The 16,169-nt window shown below is 34.4% G+C and overlaps 2 long non-coding RNA genes across 4 annotated transcripts; one reads left to right on the top strand and one right to left on the bottom strand.

Moving 5' to 3' along the window:
- The first annotated feature begins 4,336 nt into the window (after positions 1 to 4,336).
- Positions 4,337 to 15,744, top strand: LOC139426923 (uncharacterized). 3 transcript variants are annotated; one of them, XR_011638044.1, is made up of 4 exons: positions 8,537 to 8,657; positions 11,447 to 11,556; positions 12,399 to 13,432; positions 15,730 to 15,744. It is a non-coding gene; the product is annotated as an uncharacterized lncRNA (long non-coding RNA). The 3 variants fall into 3 exon arrangements; XR_011638045.1 differs by lacking the exons at positions 8,537 to 8,657; positions 15,730 to 15,744 and adding an exon at positions 4,337 to 4,360 and having other exon boundaries at positions 12,399 to 12,648; XR_011638046.1 differs by lacking the exons at positions 8,537 to 8,657; positions 15,730 to 15,744 and adding an exon at positions 8,699 to 8,722 and having other exon boundaries at positions 12,399 to 12,648.
- LOC139426925 (uncharacterized) lies at positions 8,582 to 12,454 on the bottom strand. The gene is made up of 2 exons (XR_011638051.1): positions 12,323 to 12,454; positions 8,582 to 11,174 (listed from the first exon to the last, which is right to left on the bottom strand). It is a non-coding gene; the product is annotated as an uncharacterized lncRNA (long non-coding RNA).
- Positions 15,745 to 16,169: the final 425 nt, after the last annotated feature.

The raw sequence follows: 16,169 nt of genomic DNA, 5'->3' as shown, positions 1-16,169 counted from the left end.
TAATGCTGTTAATACAATTTAAATAAATAATTCTTCTGTAATCTTAAAATAAAAATATTCCGCTTACCTTGAAAGAAAAGTAATTCTTTAAAAAGTGAAGAAAAAAGCAATTTTTAAAAAAGATTTTTCCCTACGAGTGTTAAAATGCAAATTTTAAATTAAGCAAGCGATCTTGTTTTGGAAGACCATACTTATGGACAAAGAACATTCCAGAAAATGGGTGCATTACGGAAGTCTTAATTAGTAATCAACAACCCCTTTTACTCTTAGAAAAAAATAGACCGCTATTCATTTCACCTGCTTTTTCAAACAGCTGCTTTCTCAGCACCCGCGAGTTAGTACATGGAACAAAAAGACCCAAATAGCTTCTGAGAGCAGACGATTATTAAGTTAATAATTTAAAATCTATTTCACGCATTTTAAAAGTGACCTTTGATAATCGTATTAGAATAAGCCAAACTAAGTAAAAGAGAATAATAATAATTCGTCCAGTGAAACGGGCTATGACGTGTGTGTGTGTGTTTCCTCCGGATCATCCTCAGGGTTATTCTCCAGACCTTTACCAATAACCGCATATAGTGGAGCTCTAATGCGACGTAAATAAGAAAGTACCAAAGGAGAAATAGATTAAGAAAGCTGGTGTTGACTGGTGTATGCATGAAGGCTTGATTAGTTTTCCTAGTTTTTTGCCCTGTTTGTAGGAAAGACATGAGTTTTGTTGAACGAAAAAAACGAACGAATGGTTATGAATGGGTTTGTCATGAGAAAGATAAAATGACGTTGTAAACGATCTCTAAGAAATCCTCCTTTGTTTGAAGAGTGTAAAATGGATATAATTGACATTTTAATACTTTTGTATTTGCTGGTCTATGAACCTGGTAGAAATCCTCCTCTAAATAAAGTAAATGTGAAAAAAAGATAATTAAAAAAAATTAAATAAATTAAAAAAAACTGTGATTGTTTTGCATAATTTTTTACAGATGGTTGTAGAAATGGATGAAGGCGATTTCGCAAGAGAAAATATGAGTTCGAACCGTGGTGGCTCAGAGGATAGAGAGCTCGCCTCCCAATGAGGTGAACCGGGTTCGAATCCCAGCGATGGCTGGTCGATACGATAGCTCACCGACCACAATGCTGACGTAAAATATCCTCAGTGGTAGACGGATCATGTGTTGTGTCCCCTTGCCGTCAGATTAACCGTGGTGGAGTTTCGTAGTTTTCCTCTCCGTGTAATGCAAATACGGGTTAGCTCCATCAAAAAGTCCTCCAAGAAGGCAAATTTCTTCCGATCCAGGAGTTCTCTTGTCTTCTGGAGTATAAAAACAGAGGTTTACTGCATCTATCTGCCAATCTTTTGTTGACCCCAGACTGGTTCCCATACCAGTAGAATTCAGGGCACGTGGATTCAGATAATGTGAGAATTTCACAATCAAAATGCTCAACGCAGTCATTCTAAGAAATCTTAGATTCTTATTTTACAGAATTTAAGCGGAGATGTCGGTACCGGGATCAGAGGGAAGCTGATCTGTCTGTTCCGGAACTTTATGATGTAATCCATGAAAGATTGCACACGACATATTCCTCTGACGATACTGAGAATAAATTATAATGAAGTTCACTGGTACGATCTATTTTCGTTGTTTTGAAAAGCTTTGCGTTTAGGATATGTATAAATATATATATATATATATATATAGAGAGAGAGAGAGAGAGAGAGAGAGAGAGAGAGAGAGAGAGAGAGAGAGAGAGAGAGAGAGAGAGAGAGAGAGAGAGAGAGAGAGAGAGAGAGAGAGAGAGAGAGAGAGAGAGAGAGAGAGAGAGAGAGAGAGAGAGAGAGAGAGAGAGAGAGAGAGAGAGAGAGAGAGAGAGAGAGAGAGAGAGAGAGAGAGAGAGAGAGAGAGAGAGAGAGAGAGAGAGAGAGAGAGAGAGAGAGAGAGAGAGAGAGAGAGAGAGAGAGAGAGAGAGAGAGAGAGAGAGAGAGAGAGAGAGAGAGAGAGAGAGAGAGAGAGAGAGAGAGAGAGAGAGAGAGAGAGAGAGAGAGAGAGAGAGAGAGAGAGAGAGAGAGAGAGAGAGAGAGAGAGAGAGAGAGAGAGAGAGAGAGAGAGAGAGAGAGAGAGAGAGAGAGAGAGAGAGAGAGAGAGAGAGAGAGAGAGAGAGAGAGAGAGAGAGAGAGAGAGAGAGAGAGAGAGAGAGAGAGAGAGAGAGAGAGAGAGAGAGAGAGAGAGAGAGAGAGAGAGAGAGAGAGAGAGAGAGAGAGAGAGAGAGAGAGAGAGAGAGAGAGAGAGAGAGAGAGAGAGAGAGAGAGAGAGAGAGAGAGAGAGAGAGAGAGAGAGAGAGAGAGAGAGAGAGAGAGAGAGAGAGAGAGAGAGAGAGAGAGAGAGAGAGAGAGAGAGAGAGAGAGAGAGAGAGAGAGAGAGAGAGAGAGAGAGAGAGAGAGAGAGAGAGAGAGAGAGAGAGAGAGAGAGAGAGAGAGAGAGAGAGAGAGAGAGAGAGAGAGAGAGAGAGAGAGAGAGAGAGAGAGAGAGAGAGAGAGAGAGAGAGAGAGAGAGAGAGAGAGAGAGAGAGAGAGAGAGAGAGAGAGAGAGAGAGAGAGAGAGAGAGAGAGAGAGAGAGAGAGAGAGAGAGAGAGAGAGAGAGAGAGAGAGAGAGAGAGAGAGAGAGAGAGAGAGAGAGAGAGAGAGAGAGAGAGAGAGAGAGAGAGAGAGAGAGAGAGAGAGAGAGAGAGAGAGAGAGAGAGAGAGAGAGAGAGAGAGAGAGAGAGAGAGAGAGAGAGAGAGAGAGAGAGAGAGAGAGAGAGAGAGAGAGAGAGAGAGAGAGAGAGAGAGAGAGAGAGAGAGAGAGAGAGAGAGAGAGAGAGAGAGAGAGAGAGAGAGAGAGAGAGAGAGAGAGAGAGAGAGAGAGAGAGAGAGAGAGAGAGAGAGAGAGAGAGAGAGAGAGAGAGAGAGAGAGAGAGAGAGAGAGAGAGAGAGAGAGAGAGAGAGAGAGAGAGAGAGAGAGAGAGAGAGAGAGAGAGAGAGAGAGAGAGAGAGAGAGAGAGAGAGAGAGAGAGAGAGAGAGAGAGAGAGAGAGAGAGAGAGAGAGAGAGAGAGAGAGAGAGAGAGAGAGAGAGAGAGAGAGAGAGAGAGAGAGAGAGAGAGAGAGAGAGAGAGAGAGAGAGAGAGAGAGAGAGAGAGAGAGAGAGAGAGAGAGAGAGAGAGAGAGAGAGAGAGAGAGAGAGAGAGAGAGAGAGAGAGAGAGNCTTGTTGCAGGGCGCACCCAACACGGTATTCCAGCAAGACAATGCCAGGCCGCATGTCGCACGGCGAACTCTTAACAGCCTGACTGGATTTGACATCCTTCCCTGGCCGGCAGCCTCTCCAGATCTGAATCCCATAGAACACCTATGGGATCTCATTGGACGTGGCATGAACAGAGGACCAATGGCGCAAACCATCGATGATCTGCGCACAGCAGTGGATGTGGCTTGGCAAAGGTTACCTCAGGCAACCATCAATGGAGTCATTGATAGCATGCCTCGCCGGATTGAGGCCTGTATAGCTGCCTGAGGTGGCCACATTAGATATTGAATAAATTGCTTTATAATGATTTTATTAGTCTGTTTTTTTAATCATTTGCATATCGTCTCACTACTATCGCTCCTGAAATTTGCATGACGCTACGTGCATTATTTCTTGGGGTGTTGCAATTTCACTTTTGAGGAGTGTATATATATATATCTATATATATATTGTACAAATTTTCAATGGTTAATAAAATACTTTTTATTTATCCACTCAAGTTCAAATACATTTTTTGTAAACTTGTAGTGGATGACACTTGATGTTAATACAGTTTTTTCAAATATTAATTCATTAATTAAATTTAATTAATTAATTAATTTTTTTCTTTATTGGCCTAAGTAGGAATTGACTTTAAAAAACAAATTTATATTGCTTGTTTAAATCCAAATAATAATTTATTTTTTTTTACGATTAAAATATTAACAAAATGTACTTGCATTAAAATATAATAATTATGTATTTCGCTAAAAAAATTAACTTTTCTTTTTTCAAAAAATATTAATTTTTAAAAAATTAATAATGATGATAAATGAGAAACATTCATGGTGGTGGAGGAGCAGCCTAATCTCTTAAAACAAACAATACTTCTTCCGCACAGTATCCGTTAATTATCTTTCCGCGAAACTAGTTAAGTACGTAGAAGCAGAGTTTATAGATTCAAAAGAAAAAGGATTACCACGAATTTTTTCTTTTAATTTTGAAATTTACAGATTCTTAATATTTGTTTTTCTTATCGTCCATTTTATCGGCTGTTCTTCGTTCAGCAGAAAGTGTCTTGGTTCAATAAACTAAACTCTGAAGTATGTTACTGTTTTCTTTCCTTCTTTTTTAAACATTTTGAAATACTTGTTAAACCAACTTCATATTGCCTAATTCAGTTTCATGTTTTATTTACTTCACACCAATATTTTGAACTGTTTTTCATCGCCATTTTTAGCTATTTTATTTTGCACTACAGAAAATGCTATTTTAACTGCCATAATATATTATTTGTGAATTTCAACTTTTTTTTTTCATTTTATATAGTTTTACTTTATAACCACTGTCAAACAGCCCAATTCTGAGTTTAACGACTATCAATATTCAACTTGTAATGTTGAACCTTACTCAGAGGACCAGGGAACTCCTTGACAAAGCATTGGGACAAACTGGCATTGTGGAGGACTTTTTTTTATGCAACTAGCCCGTGGGAAGGATGCAACTAGCCGTTATATGGAAAGGAAGGCCAGAAATACCTCCCACAGTTAGCCCAACGTCAAGGAGATTCTAGCACATGCTCCGTTTACCACTGAGGATATTTTACTTCAGCACTGTATTTGGTGCAAGCCGGGTGCTGAAATTGTACTAACCAGCCATCGCTGTGATTCGAACCTGGTTCGTTGGAAGGCGAGCGCTCTATCCCCAGAGTCACCAAGGTTCGAATTTCAACGTTTTTTAGTTAAAAACATAGTTTTTACATTTTTATTTCATCCCTAGGAGTCTAAGCTCCCTGTTCGTTGCCGCTCACTAGTCCCAACGATAGCTTCGCAATAATAGTTGTTTCTTGAAATAAAACAGACTTTTTTTACAAAACTTGAAATTTTTCACTTAATATATGTACTAAAAAGAATTCCGTTTGCTTACTCTTGCATCTCCACTTCCCACGGCCCATTCGATTAAGACCTATTGTTGTAGTTGTTTCTAATGCCCCTTGACAATACCATCTAGCCTACACTACGAAATCAAGTAAATTTATGGCAGAGGGTGCGTTTCTTGTTTTTCAGTGGCACCATCTGCGTCCAAGAATATGACTTTCTGTCACACACGTGTCACAGCCCGTTTAGAGGGCGGACCCGTTCACACATCCATTCATTCATCCACAGATCGTAATTTTGACCTGAACCAGAGAACGATCAATCTCCAACCCCTAGAGGTATGTGTTATGGGAGCATGCAGGACTTTGTAACCTGAAAGAGTTAACGTGCACCAATCACCAACTCTTAAGCCGGCGAGGATCGAGCTCACGACCTCTTGGACATGGGACAAACGCCCTACCATCCAGGCTATCCTGGCCTATTAAGATCTGCTAGTGAACATGTAATTTTTATAATTTATCATTTTTCAAAATAACATTTAAATTTAAAAGTAGCATATTGTTATAACAAATTTAGTGGGTTCACAACCGCAATTTAATATTTTCATGTAAGGGAGAGTCGGGTAGCCCCGCTCACTTAAGGAGTATTGCTTATATTTCTGCATAATACTGAGTAATAATCATCATTTTTGTATGTTTCTATTGTTTGGTCATCTAATTAAATAATGCAAAAAGAATAAACCAGAAAAAGAATAGTTAAACATAAAAAAATAGAAATTTAAAAAAACATGTTTTTCGGCTCTTTTCAAAATGTGTCGGATAGCCCCGCCCAGTTACAAAAATTGTGTTTTTTGGCTATTTTTTCAGGTGTAAATGAGAATGACCAATGTATTGACAATAGATAAACCTCATTTATCATTTTTATCACAAAATTATTTTATTTATTACATATTTATATACTTTTAGTGAATTCTATCATTTAATATCAATCATTTAATAACAACAATATTTGTTGTTAAAAATGCATATAACATTCAAATTTGAAGCAATAAAATAATAATCTTTGCAACCGTACATTTATCGACGAAATAAAATTGGGCGGTGATACCCGACATTCATGTGAGCGGGGCTACCCGAAATCCAATTTTTTTGTAAATTTGTAATTACTCGAACAATTTTTTACATACAAACTTCTTTCTTTGTGCAAATTAAACTTAAGACTACATACTTTAATGCTGTATGTATAGAAAAAATTATTTTTTTAGTATTAAAATGAAGTTTAATCGAAACATTCAACCAATTTTTCTTAATTTCATGACTACTGTATTCAACATATTTTCAAAACTATTGTTTACCATGTTACCAGCTGCATAAATACTTGAAACTTTGAAAATAATATTTTTTTAATATAACAATTAATGTCCGATGGCCCATTGACTATACATATGAAATTGACAGTGGGCGGGGGTACCCGCTGGGCGGGGCTACCCGACTCTCCCCTACCTCGTATATTTTAGTATCAAATATAATTTTTGTATGCATCATATTATGCATGAAGCTGCAATATATTACAGCAACTTGCACATAAAATAATATTTGTCAAGCGGTTAATAAGATCGGACTCCGATCTGAATAACTTTATCTTAAAATTTAACGTAAAATTACGTCATAATTTTAAAAAAAGAATTCTCTAAGTTTTAAATGTTTAATTTTGAAAAAAATCAAACTAAAAAATTTAATATTAGCAGTACAGGTGAATACCTTTAACTAAAGATGAAAAAATATTTATAGGAAAACAACACCCTTATGACTTTTATTTTATGCTGATGGCAATCAAACAATATGAAAATCTATGCGGGAAAACTGGATCCGACCGTGCGGTTTAATTTTCCGACCAATAAAAATGCACGGCAGTGGTGATTGTAAGCCCAAGTCAAAATTCCAGAAAATTTCTTGAGTAAAAAAAAAAAAAAAGTTTATATCAAAAAATTAGAAATAATTTAAACAAGGTTTTTTCCTTTTTCTCAATATTTCTTAGTTTACTTGAAATATATTTAAAATTTTACTCATGCCTATGATGACCTGGAGAAGTAATTGAAAATTGAAATTTACAAATATGTCTTTCTTTCTTGAGTTTATGATTATAATAACTATTTACTGATAAAAAATGAATATTAATCTTGAATGAAAGCTTATAAAGTAGCTCTCCTTACAAACAAATAAAATAAACTGTGTTTTTAAGTTCCACCTTTGAAAATTTGATTTTCGAAAACTTTTGTGATCAATGATTTTTTGAAACATCTGAACCTTCGATCTCCGGAAACTTCCGGATCACAGTTAGCGAAAAATCCGGAAGTCCGGATTTTTTCCGAAGCACAATCAGCCCTGGCACCGACAATAATGGGAAACTGTTAAACCATTATGCTTTTATGTTACATCGAGACATTTTTTTTCTTTTCAGGTTTATGCATGCTAGTTATTGGTACTTCTCTGTTAAACGGGAAGTGCTCGAAATTGCAATTTGCAATAAAAGGTTTGCCTGCAATATTTAGGAAGCAAATGTAATTATAAGCATAGACTTCTATTATAAGCACAGCTTCATTTGAAACATGATCACTCCAGCTAGTCAGCAAATAGTCAAAATTTTGAATGGCTAACAATTCTGATAGTTGCCATAAAAAAAATTGAAACTTTCATTGTCATTCGGCACAGAAAAACAATTGAAATTTAAGAACATTAGCTAATAGGGAAGTAGTCAAAATTGTATAGAGTTTAATTAGTTTTGGTGATATTATAATGATAAATTTTGCTTAAAGCACTGGGGGAAAGTAATCAATTTTTGATTGACAATTAATTATATTGGACGATAAAATAAGAAGAAATTCTGCTTTTATTGGTCAAAAAAACTTGCATAATCGTCAGTCTCAGGTCTACAGAAGAGAGATTCTAAGTTCTCCATTAAAATACATAAATCTTTAAAAATTGTTTGCAAGGAAATGTCAATATTAAATAAATAACTATAATATCCCACTTTACGATATAAATAGAAACAAAATTGATGCAGAAATGTAAAAGTATTATCTTTATTCTTGTATTTTAATACATCCAATCTAATTCCTAAAGTAAATATCGTTAAAATAACTTATATTTATAAAAGTTATTTTTAATATAAATAACTTGGAGTTGAATCTTCGAAATCATTTTTGATTTCATGTTTTGCACAATCCATATAATGATACTATGTATGCTTCATTTATTGCATAAATATTTATACAAATAAAATTATATAAAATGTGTTATTTATTATATAAATATTCATTTACCTGTTCCTTTAATTGAAAATCAAAATTCAATTCCATACTATTACGAATGTTTGAACAGATGTAAATCTAAACTATTCTGAGTTTATGATGGCTATTCCGCTTAAGCAAATAGAAGTGTTGCTCCATTTTAGAATTCTTTTGTTTCCTACTTAAACGATACTAGAATCGAATAAAATATTCCTTTATTTTCATTTAAGCAAGGTAAGTAGCTTACATTCTTAAAGAATCTCTCGTTTTCTTAAGAAATAAAACAGGGCTATTCCATGGTAACTTACGTTACATTCACAGAAACTTTATTGCACTGAGAACTTAGAAGCAAACAAATAATACTGATACACAATCTAAAATAAAGTGATTTCTTAAAATTTCAATCAAAACCAAAAGGAAACTAATTAGAATAATTAATATTTTTCAATTTAAGCAGTGTAAAAACCTAAAACTAGTGCTGTAACTTACGTTACTGAAAAAGGAATGGCATAAATTTGCAATATGCTTGAAGGCAAAATTCTGTTCTTATACAAATGTTAATTGATTAAGATTAGATGTATCATTTTACTGACATGTTTAAATATTTATTATGCCTAGATTTAGGATTTTATTTCAAAAGTTAAATTAAATATAATTTTTTAAATGGGTAACTTACGTTACAGTAACTTACGTTACGAAATTCCCTTTGCATCAAATTTTTACTCCAGTAATGTACAAATGCAAATTAACATATTTAAACAGTATAGTGCAAGGGAGAAAAAGTGTACATGAAGTAAACTCAAAAAACTTTTGATTTACACACTTGATTCAGACATTACTATGCACACTTATAATGTCCTCTGTTATTAACTAGTATAGGGGCTCAATTCTTTTCACCATGCTTTTTTTCTGGTAGAATATTTCAACTCTTTTTCCTGGTCATTTCCAATAGATTCCCACAGCAGCCATTACATTGACTTTAAATTCTTGCTCTTCAACAGACATTACCACACCAGGATATAACATTTCCTCGTATCTAACCATATACCAATCTCCAGCTTTTATTTTGGATTCATCATTTTGTTTTTCAACATCTTTCACTCAAAAAACTCTTCTGGTATACCTTCTTGAACTTTTGAATGGTGGATGTGCTTAATGTTTTTAATCTGTGGAGCTTTTGAGAATAGACTAGACAGATTAACTTTTTCTGACGCTTCTTAATATCTTCTGGTGTGATTTCTACCATATTTATTTTTGTTCAATGCTCTTGTGTTGCTACCCCAAACTCAGAGGCATTGATGACAATATGTTTTCTTTTCTATACGACATTTCTTACACTTCCTTTAATAGATCCACCTGTCCCATCAACAGGACTCTTGCCGTGTGACGTGGCAAAATAATTCCACATCAATATTTTACCATGATGAATCTCAAAAACAGGTAAGACCGGAGTTATACATCGATTCTTGAACTGAATCCTTGGCCCATCTGACCAGATGTGAACATTTTTGATATCCACCGGCACACATTCTCCAGACCAGCACTCATCTGTTTTTTCTGAACATAAAAATAATTTTCTGAAGTATTGCGTAAGATGGAACATTATGGAATTTTCTGAAGGCTTCAGTAGCTTATCCGAAGTTTTCGTGATACTTACAAAGACAAACATTTCTAGGAGGTTTGCTACTAAGCAAGACATGCTTTGGACGGAGCTCAAAGGACTTAGTCTTCTAATTTTGCATTCTGGATTTTTTTTCCATAAACATTTGGTACATTTCTCGAACTGAATGAAGAAGATAACGTGCTTGTACTTTCTTCTTGCCACCATTAGCTTGTAGAGAGATTTCGTCCAACTTTGAAAACATATGAATGCCAACACCCAATAAAATGACTTGATGCAAAGATTTTCAATAAAATTAATATCCTAAGGCAGTGTTTATTTATTTAAACTTTGATATTGTAGCTGGATACATCTTATTTAGTTTATATGCCAATTTTCAAAAGAAATGAACTCATTTCACATTGGTAACTTACATTACATGCAAGTCAGTAACTTACGTTACATATGTTGAATAGTGCACAAAACAATAAATAAATAATATTTAAAAAAAAAACTATTACTACTTATTTAGTGCTAGCCTCTAATAAAGAAAAAATAATATTCTTACTTTTGTATCACATGTTCTTCTTTACACATAAAAACTTTTCCTAGTTTTTGGTAACTTGCGTTACATGCATTAATGTTTAGTTGAAATTTATATACAGTAAAATTGTCAAACAGTACAACAGAAAACAAGAAACAATCTTGCAATAAAATTTTCAAAAGGAAAAAATACTACCTGGTTTTAACAAATATTTACAAAAAAATTTTTACAAATATTACTATTTTCAAATTTTCAAAGTAATAAGCTTTGGTGTCACAACTGCTTATGGCAACAATTTGCCAATTGATATTTTGCCCCATTCCTTGCGCCAACAGAGAGAGACTCTCAATTTTATGAGAAGCCAAAGAGGGATTTTATACAAAAATGCCAACGTTTATGAGATTCAGCATAAACATTTGTCTCCAAGGTGTAGAAAACAAAAAAAATCCCTATCGAATTCTAGTCTGGTGAATAGGGTGTCCATTTTTGTTCTAGAATAAAATCAAGGAAATGTCCCTTCCATCATTCTTAAGAGCCTATATCACAGTTTGCTGTAGCAAATTTCTGTTAAAAAGTCTCTTTTCGGTTTTCAAAGAACATTTAAGACCTAGAAAACATAGCATTTTCCAAAATAAGTTCACAATATGTTGAGATAAAATTATTTAGTTTTTAACTTTATCCAAGTTCTTTCTTGACTCTTTGAAGAAATCCGAGTTAAAATTGAAGGATATTTATGTAGAAATATGACAATTTATTTTTATTCAACCTGAACATTCTGGTGCGCATAAAAAAGTTATTTTTTTAAAAAAAAAATTAAGAAAATACATTTGATCAACAATTTGCTTTTTAATTAATTTATGTTAACATTCTTTCTTTTAGGAAAATGAGACATCTAGCATTCGCTGGTTTAATTTTCTGCTTCGCAGCAGTTTTGGGTGTTCAAGCATTAACAAAATGTCAGCAAGAGCAAGCAGACGGTAAAAAGATGGGTAAGACTTTTTCACTGGTCATTTAAGAGATGGTAGTGTTTCCTCAAAAAGTTAAAGTGCTACCTAATCTCAATTAAAGTTTTATTAAATTCCTTACTTCTTATTTGTTAGAAATAAGCTAAGTTAAGCTTTAATTTCAGAATAATATAAAAATTCTGAAGAAACTTAGCGACTACATAAATTTCTGTCTTCAGACCGCTAAAAACAGTTTTTGAAGTCACTTTAAATGTTAATTACTTTCCGACCTGCGTGGGTTTAAATTTTTTTAACTGGAGCAATCTGTAGGATGACAGTACAAGTTTCTTTTACTTATCTCTACAACCAGAATTTATTGCTATTTCCGCTAAACTGTTCTACCGTAAAGTGCTCGGCTTCACATGCAGGTCGTCGGGCTACCAAAACCAAGGGTGCCATCCCCTCTGCAGAGGATCAAAATTGTGATGGCATGTCTTCCGATCATCCTCAGGGATGTTTCCCATTGTTGGGATTCGTATCCGTTCACCTCATTGGAAGGCGAATGCTATATCCCCTAAACAGTTGTATAAGTGTGAATATTTGAAAGCAGTTAGAATAAAATGTCGAAACTGCATGGGGATTGATATTTTTGTAGTAATAAATATGTTTTGCTTAAGTTCATTCTTTGAATTCTTTGATGATTTCAGTCACCAAAAATTCATTCATCCAACAACTATTAAATTGTAAAAAATTTCTCATTTTTCATGAATGTGAAAATAGTAGCAAGCAAAACTTTTAGTCTGACTAGTACCTTTAAAAGTGAATTTTGATGCCTTGATTTATAGTGAAAAAAAATATTTTCTCCGTTTTTGAATTTCTTCTTTCAGTGGAGGAAAGGACAATGGCGGATGTCAGTTGGTTGGAATGCAATCCGGATGGATCCTATAAGACTTTTCAGTGCGATTACGGAGGTCCAGGAAAACCAGGCTGCTACTGCGTCACTAAAGACGGATCTATAATGATTGATGCAAACGGAGACTGGGAAAAAAAAAGTCCAGATGAATGTTAGAAAAGAGGCAAACAAACATATAATATGCATTAAAAAAATATTGAAATAAACATCTTATTGCGATCTGATTATTGTATTATGGTAAAATAGCATTCTTGCAAAAATTTTGCTTCTTAAGGGTGTTCTGAGATAGCCGCCCTTTATATTTAAAATCTTTATCAAAAAGAAAAAGTACTCGTATTGGAGTGCACAAATGGACAAAATAAAACACTATTGATATCTTGCGAATCACAGTTGATGAAGAAGGAAGTAAGAACATTAAAAACATGTTTCATTGTGAGAGAAAACAGAAAAATGTGTATTGGAAACACTTTCAAGTTTCAATCTGCAAATCAGAGAGGTTCTGGTGTTCCGTATATCCACGTTATATAATTATATTTTGCCAGATTTTTCAATAGCGTTTTCGGTTCATTTCCTTGATTTATTTATTTTCGACCCTGTATGCCAATACGTTTTGTTTCCTTTTTTGAAAAGGATTGCTAAAATAAATATTAAATGTGTGTTAATTCGTCGTAATTAAATCCCAACTTCGGTACATTTTGAAAGAACACCATCTACCTTTATTTAGTAACGACTACTACACAAAAGTGTTGCCATGCAGAGACAAGTAAGTTATTTTATTTAATCTCGTACCGGCGTGCAACATCCTCCCGCCCTGGTCGATCTCCAAGGGGATGACAAGCTGCACGGGCCGGGAAATTGTCCCTCCATTTACTCGCAGTATGCATGTACGGGCTTTGTTGTCAAGGCCTAAGATCACTGACTCGACTCGTGCTTTCCTGCAGGTGTGCCGAGGTCTGACGTCCTGCAGCAACAAGACCACATCTCCGACCCGGATTTCAGTTCCTTTAGGTGGGTTCTTCACATGGTGAAATGTTCTCAAGTCCATCAAATACTCCCTCTGACACAGAGGCGGATGAAGAAATTTTTCCTAGGGAGGGTCATAGACTCAGATTTCCCCCCCCCTCCCAATTATTAATTTTAAAAAAAATTTTAATATTTTTTTTTTTACAAAAAAATAAACGGATTTTTAATGCTAGTCTTCTCATTTATTTTTTTCATAATGAACAATAGAAAAATACATAAATAATTCAAGTATTCAGCATCTTTAAATAATAAATGTAATGCGTTTTTTAGAAACTTTGGCGAATCTGCCAATGATTTTTTCAATATCCAAATCAATTTCTCGATGAATGTTTAATAATTAATGTTTAATAATTAATAATTCATTAATATTTACAATGAAACTATGACGAATTTCGTTTTAATCTTTCGGATTATGATTCTTGAAACAGTGAAGAACATAATTAGATTAAGGAAAATTGATTTTTCCGACCTACCTAGGTGCATATGCCTCCTTAAATAATTTTTAAAATGTTTTATTTCTTTTGTAAACTATTAAAAAAAAATTTTTTTTTTTCAATTTTGATTTTTTTTTTCTCCAATTTTTTAAAGAAAAATGTTTTTAAAGTACTTTCATTCAAAAAGATGCCAAATATTTTCTCTTGAAGCAATTTATAATCAGTTCACATTTTCGCAAACTGCTTCATTTTTGTTAGCTCAGATCATTATACTACATCTGAATACTATTTCTGTTTGTAGAAATGCTAATGACAATAGAGCTGTGTGCACGCCCGATTAAGGTCAAAACTCATACACTTTCTAAAATATATTTAACTAGGAGGCTTCGCCCCCTGCTCGCTGGCGCTCGCCAACCCCCGGAACTGCTTTCGCAGTTCATTTCGGATTGCTTCGCAATCCGATGCTCGCTTTGCTCGCTCATTGGATACGTTCTTAACGTCTAGCTTTTGTATACTTTTTTGAACCCTGAAGTTCCGAAAACCTCTCACTATAGAAAATTCTATACCTGTGCATTTCAATATTAATTTGAAATTGCAAACAGTTCACATATTTTTCTTAATCACACTATTCTAAATTTCAGTTGTTGAGAAAAGTAACTTTTGTAAGTTTTGTTTTAAAGTCTTTCCCACCAGAGGGCTAAAACCATGTGTTGTAAAACAATATGAAATAGTACTGAACGCCGGATGTAAAGCAACGGCTTAGATGAAGATAATTTTGTGAGAATTTTTTTGATAATTCGGTGAGAATTCACCCGATTAGACATATGATATGCTCACTACGTGCTCTTGCGCGCCGAATCCTATCTTTTAAAACGCATTAGCGTTTTATATAATATAGATTAGCCATATGATGCTCACTGTGCTCACCAGGCAAACCTGCACCTGATCATTTGCCTAGCACCTGATCATTTGCTGACCTGTATGGGACAGGGGAAAAATTTTATTTTGGAGGATCCGCAGATGGTGTTTGATTTTCTGTCGGTGAACGGTCTCCTGGACTTGGTCTAGCCTTGTTCTGGGCCAAGAGGAATAAGTACCACCACCATGATGCTCACCACGTGCTCTTGCGGGCCGAAGCCTTTCAATTAAAAATGAAAACTGTTGCCAACGCGAGAAAAGAAATATCATCGATTTTATTGATACATACGTATTAGCGTTTTATATAATATAGATAGATATTAAAACTGCATTCAACTCATAACTAATAATATAACAAAACGTGGAATAGTAAAGTGCTCAATTCAAAATAATTCAAAATAAAATAGCAATAGCATAACACTTCTCATTTCTGCCAATGAAAAGGAACTATTTCAGTACTCATAACCAACCAACCGTTTTTTTCTCGGTGACAATCGAAGATAGATAGACATATGATGCTCACTACGTGCTCTTGCGCGCCGAAGCCTATCAATTAAAACGTATTAGCGTTTTATATAACATGGATTAGCCATATGATGCTCACTACGTGCTCTTGCGCGCCGAATCCAATCAATTAAAAATGAAAACTGTTGCCAGCGCGAGAAAAGAAATATCATCGGTTTTATTGATACATACGTACGTATTAGCGTTTTATATAATAAGATTGCTGTTTCAATTTTGAACAAAGGCTTACGATTGTTAAATACATATAGCGACAAATTCAGTGAAAAACAGCAGAAAATTATTCATAAGCAATCATAACTCAAAAAACTGAGATAGAACATTTGTATTTTTGTGATTTTTATGAAAATCCTTTATGTCCCAATATTATTTCCAGTCACAATGAAATGTCTTATTTTAATATTTTAGGAGCTCTATTTTACTCCATGTCTAAAGAAGTACCTGAAATGTATTTAAATGATTAAAAAATGCTTCATAATAATTCGCAGATGATTTAGTAACTTCAGTTAATTAAATTTTATTTAAGTGTCTTCTTTCAATTTTTCGTTATGATCAAATGACGAAGAAAATGTTCTTGGTGTGACAGTACTTATAGTTTTAAAGGAATGCGGTTTTCTACGAAACAGAGCTTTTTGATTTGAAAGGCACTAAATGTAGGTGATATTTTGTCTCTTGGATTTTTGAATCTTCGTAGTCAAGTAATATCAATGATATCTAAAATTTTTAAATTAAAAGGATTTATAGTAGGGGAGAGTGGGGTCAATTGTAACAGGGTACGATTGTAACAGAGCAAAAATCTCGAGTGTCGGGTTCTAGATTTGGTTCCTAGGTGGCGCACAAGGTGTATT

Source organism: Parasteatoda tepidariorum, chromosome 10 (assembly GCF_043381705.1).
Source record: "Parasteatoda tepidariorum isolate YZ-2023 chromosome 10, CAS_Ptep_4.0, whole genome shotgun sequence".
NCBI lineage: Eukaryota > Metazoa > Arthropoda > Arachnida > Araneae > Theridiidae > Parasteatoda > Parasteatoda tepidariorum.
The sequence above is the reverse complement of the archived record's forward strand: the minus strand, read 5'-3'. Positions and strand labels throughout refer to the sequence as shown.